This window comes from Corylus avellana, chromosome 11 (assembly GCF_965113065.1).
Source record: "Corylus avellana chromosome 11, dhCorAvel1.hap1.2, whole genome shotgun sequence".
Classification (NCBI taxonomy): Eukaryota; Viridiplantae; Streptophyta; class Magnoliopsida; order Fagales; family Betulaceae; genus Corylus; species Corylus avellana.
In genome coordinates this window covers 12516258-12522257 of record NC_142500.1, presented here as the reverse complement: position 1 = coordinate 12522257, position 6000 = coordinate 12516258, and positions in this window count along the sequence as shown.

Below are 6000 nucleotides of genomic sequence, written 5' to 3'. Positions count from 1 at the left end.
ACTTATTGTAACAAACACTTTGAGATCCTTAGGACTATAGACCAAATACACCTTTGTTCCTTTTGGATATCCCACAAACAGGCATACTTCTGTTTTGGATTTCAGCTTATCTATTGTTCCCTTCAGTACATATACTGGGCAACCCCAAATCCGGATGTGACTCAAGTTAAGCTTGCGTCCCAACCATAATTCCATGAGTACCTTGGAAACTGATTTTGATGGAAAAATATTAAGCAAGTATACAACTATTTCTATGGCATATCCCCAAAAAGATATGGGTAGAGTAGCCAAACTCATCATTGATCTCATCATTTCTAAAAGAGTTATGTTCCTTCTTTCTGACACACCATTCTGTTGAGGTGTTCTTGGTGCTATTAGTTGGGATACAATCCCAGCTCTTGATAGGTGATCTATGAATTGCCCAAGGAAGTATTCGCCACCTCGATCAGATCGAAGTGGTTTGATATGTTTACCCAATTGCGTTTCGGTTTCAGCCTGAAACTCTTTGAACTTTTTAAAAGCTTCAGACTTCCAATGCATTAGGTAAGCATAACCATACCTTGAGTAATCATTAGTAAAAGTTATGAAGTACTCAAAACCTCATCTTTCAGGGGTACTCATATGACCACATACATGAGTGTGAACTAATTCTAGCAAATTTTTTGCTCTATCCCCTTTTGCAGATTAGGGTCTCTTGGTCATTTTTCCTTCATTACATGATTCGCAGAATGGATAATGTGTTAACACCGATAAATCTAATATCTCATCTTGAACCAATCTTTGAAGCCTGTTTGAATTAATATGCCCAAAACGTAGATGCCAAAGATATGCTTTATCACTTGAAGGAGACCTTCTCTTTAAAGAAAAGTGAGTTGATTCTTTTGAAGTATTGTTAATTTCATGTTTATTAGGAATTATAATATACAAACCATCATTGATAATACCATAACAAACAGTAAGTCTTTTTCTTTTTACTACCACTGTTTCCCTTAAAATAACGGAACACCCTTGTTTCCCAAAAAGGTAACAGAAATTAAATTTCTGTGAACATTGGGAACAAAAAGACTGTTTGTTAATATTAAAATATTCGGATAAAAACATAATCTAACAATTTCAATGGAGTGTACTAGAACTTTCGTTCCATCTCCTAGCATCAGGCACATCTCTCCTTTACTCAGTTGCTTGGTTACATGGAACCCCTACAATGAATTGCAGACATGATTAGTTCATCCTGAATCCATACACCAAGAATATGGTGGACTCACAATTAGACATGTTTCAACCAGAAAGGAAGATATATTACCTTGATCCATGGAAGCAAGATACTTGGGGCATTCTTTTTCTAGTATCCAAGTTTATCATAGTGGTGACACTTACCACTTTTCTTGCCTTTTGTCCATTTGCCATATTTCTTAAGCTTTTTGACAACAGATTTGCCAGCTAGCTTAACATGCTTCTTTGAACCTTTCGGTCCTTTATTAGAAGCAAAAGCAAAGTTAACTATGACTTTGGACTTTAGGATGTTTTCCGCTACGATCAACTCATTCATCAATTCTGCCAATGTGTATGCCTTTTTGTTTGTCAACACATTTAGCCTTAACTGATTGAACGAATTTGGCAAGGAATGTAGAATCATATCTACTACCTAAGATTCTGTGACGACCCGCTTAATAAAACATGACTATAATTTTTTTTTTTCTTTTAAAAACCAATAACCCACAACAAGCGGATTGTCACAGTGGCATGGCGATATCGTAGTATGCCACGAACCCATGCATTAACCTGATTGACAATATCATAAGTCTCACAGAGCTATATGCATTGTTCATGATTCATCAGAGTTCATATCCTTGCAGCGGAATATAAATATCATAAGACATAACATAACACATCAGAGCTGACAAATACATCTAAGTGAGTAAAGCTTACATACAAAAGAATGGCTGTACAAAAGTGTCACATACGACACGAGCCATATACAAAATAATAATGCCTAAGCATATACATGAATGCCCTACAAAAGAGGGCTATCAACTAGTCCTACAAAATAAACACCCAATGTGTCCAGGCCTCAGGTACCGTGGTGACCCAGATACATAGCCACTGGATCATCATCTAAGGTCCCTGTACCTGCATCAACATCATCGTCTGCACCATGGGAATCACCACCACCCATGATGCAGGCGGATTTCATGAACCTGCCGTCTCCATAAAATAGAGACGCTCAGCAGTATAGAACTCACTAGGCTTTCAAAAATAATCATCATTTGAGAACATACTAGATAATATACGTAAGCCCAATCTTCCGCTCTCGGAACATGCGCATACTAACCCATCTAACTTTATACATACTTACATATTATATAGCTTAACAATAAAACATATGAAAAGTCACCATGTATCATCTATCCATAACGATATACATACGCACGGTTCCATCTCCCGTCTCGTATGCATACCGATACGTCTAGCATAAAAATCATGATATGCAACAATGTAAGCATCATATATCATCATCATCATCATAACATTCATATGCCATGCAAACTCATGCTCATCATTGTCATTCTTGTTTCTTGTTTCACTCTGTACCATTAGTCCTTGTCCTTACTCTGTTTGCCTCTACTTGTTTTGCTTGCCCCTACTTGTGCCATCTACAAAACAAGGACTGTTCTTACTTTGCTTACCACTACTTGTGCCATCTACAAAGTAAGACCAGTTACCTTTCCTTTAACATCATTTGTCTCTGTCCTTACTCTGATTGCCCCTACTTGTGCCATCTACAGAGTAAGGCCAATCCTTGTTTTGCTTGCCCCTACTTGTGCCATCTACAAAACAAGGACCGTTCTTACTTTGCTTGCCGCTACTTTGGCCATCTACAAAGTAAGACCAGTTACCCTTCCTTTAACGTCGTTTGTCCCTAACCTTACTTTGCTTGCCGCTACTTGGGCCATCTACAAAGTAAGGCCGGTTACCTTTTTCTTTAACATCATTTGTCCCTAGCCTTACTTTAACATCATTTGTCCCTAGCCTTACTTTGCTTGCCGCTACTTGGGCCATCTACAAAGTAAGACTAGTTAGCTTTCCTTTATCATCATGTACCCCTAACCTTATTTTGCTTGCCGCTACTTGAGCCATCTACAAAGTAAGACTAGTTACCTTTCTTTTAACATCATTTTCATGCAATCATATGCTATGCATGCTTATGCCAATAAATCCTTGAACTCATATGCTATCATAACTCATATCATAAAATCATAGAATCATGTCGTAAACCATACAAATCATCGAAATACTCATGACAACATAATCATCACATTATCTTGCAAATCCATAAAAGCTCATAGAAACCTTACAGCAAACATTATCCAACACATCTCATAGAACATCAACAATAATCATAGTATCTAAAACATCATACATCAAACGTTCAACCAAAACATCTTTTATACTTTAAAAATAGAACCCTTTTTGCCCAATAAGTAAAATACTTACCTTTTTCGCTTGAGTACCCTTCGGTGGATTCTTTTCTCAACCGCAATGCACCTAAGTATTTACATAATAAACACATAATTAAGCTCTATTCTTAACTTAACAATTCGCACTCTATAAAGATACTTGACCACTACAAGTATCACGCTCCATTAGCTAATGGATTAATTATCTAATAACTTAGTTACATTGAACTATAATTCTACATCATAATATATTAGATCACTAAATCTTGAAGCATATGCATAGACTCTAGGTTAAGCATTATACTTAACCCATAATTGTTATTCTCTTCTAAGCCATTTAATGTAGCAATTTCCCTTAAACTTTATAATTCTCATAACACTTACAATAATCATTATGATTCTATTATGACATATTAGACCCTAAACCCTATAGTTATCAATTTCCATGGAATCCCATGAAAACCTAGGATTAATTAACACTTGAAATGTAATTAACCCATTCAAACAACATTGCTATTGTTCATATACCTAAAGCCCCAAATTAATTCAAACCATATGAAATTAGGGTTTATGCCCATATTTTACCAATAAGTAAAATTGAAGTTTCAACCTATTAATTTTAACAACCCGAAGCTTAAATCATGTATAGCAATCCACTACACACAAAAACCCCAAGCTAATTTTAGGAATTAGGCTTCTAATTAAAATTTCCCAAATAAACATGCTTTCAAGTTTGATATTCAATGGGTAGAACAAAACCTTAAAGAGAAACTAAAAATTCAACCATATAACAAAATCCCAAAAATTCCTTTCAAGAACCCTAGGTTTTGGACCTAAAGAAATCCCTAATAATTCATGTCATTTTCGTTTCCTATAATCAATGGGTAAGATGAAATCACAAAGAAAAGCTTTAGCATTTACCATTCAAGCTTCCATGGCCAAAATCCCCCTTCAAATTCGTCACTTCCCTTTTCTTTTGTTTTTCTTCTTTCTTCTTCTCCTTCTTCTTTCTCTTTCTTTCCCGCAGCCTGCAGTACCTCTCTCTTTCTCTCTCTCTCAATCAAGGCCGTGTGTCTGGGTGTGTGGAAGGAGAAAGAGTGAGGGAGAATGGGGAAAAAGGGGGGGCTGCTGTGTGTGCATGAGATGGGGGGTGAGGGAGAAAGAAAGAAGGAAGGAAAGAAAGAAAGGATTGGGGGGTGGGCTGCACGTGGGACCCACAACATAAAGCTTGCCTTTTGTAATTTTTCTTTTTTAAAAAAAAACTCTCTTTCTATTTTTAAAGCCCCCAACTATTTAAAATTGCAAGATTTACACCCCACTACTTATAATTCATATTTCACCCTTACCATTTATTCCAACTACAATTTACCCATACATATAATTATTTACCACACTAGGACTTATTATCACACTAACATTATTATTAGTTAATCTCTTTTATCACTTTAAACTTGTATTACATAAATATATCATCGTTAAATAATATTGCTATTATATTATTATCTCACAAATATTATTATTATTATATCTATTATTCTAAATCATCTCATGTGCAATTTTATCATATTAATAATAAACTTAATAATTATCTAGGGCGTTACAAATTCACCATCATTTATGCACCCAGTACCTCAAGTGTGTTGTGTAGTTTAGGGGAAAGCCACAATCTTTCCCCTAAATTTGGTACCGATTAAGCATAGAAATATGTTGTATAGTTTTCCTGCGTTGGCGAGGTTGATAACTATTGGTGAACAGCTTAAAAATTTTCTACTTGAAAAGAAAGTCATATATATTCCATGTGATATCTATTATCTAATAACTCAAATTAAATTTACTTTAAAAGATCCATGAATGTGGTACTAGGAATCAAATGAAGCCTCATTTGCTATTTTTAATGCATTTTTTTATTTATGTCAAAATGTATTTCGTTGTTGATTCAGACGTTTAACAATTTTCTCATGAATAGGTACCAAAAGTTCAGGGAGAACCTGTGCACCTTGTAAAGTTTAGGGGAATTTTAGTTTCTTTTTCTTTTGTTGGAAGTGTAGGCTTTGAATCACCATTCAGTACCTTTTCTCCTCAAACACACGAGGTGGCTTTCCCAGAATAGACTATATATATTGAGGGATTTTGGTCGGCCAACAGTCGCGTGTTTGTGGTTCTGAAGCCAATTGATGCATGCCACACGCACAATGTTGTCTATTACTTGTAGGGAACTGGGATCGCTATTTGTCGGTTTGGGTTTTGTTCTCTTGATTATGTTACATGAAAGATGAAGAGAAAGGTTGAAAATATGGTGAAGATGATAAGCATGAGGACAAGAAAGATGCAAGTGATAAAGCTGATGACATTATTGTCCCATTTACCCTTGTTTATTACACATTTCTTTCGATTTTGAAGCAATACTTCGATTAGAAGTTTCAGAGTAGATTTGTGAAAATAGTCGTTGTTGGTACAGTTTCTGATATGGTGGACCCAAGGGGTGAGATAGTAATTCTGGATGTTGCTCCTTCTTCAATCTGCAAGACAAAAACGGGGTTAA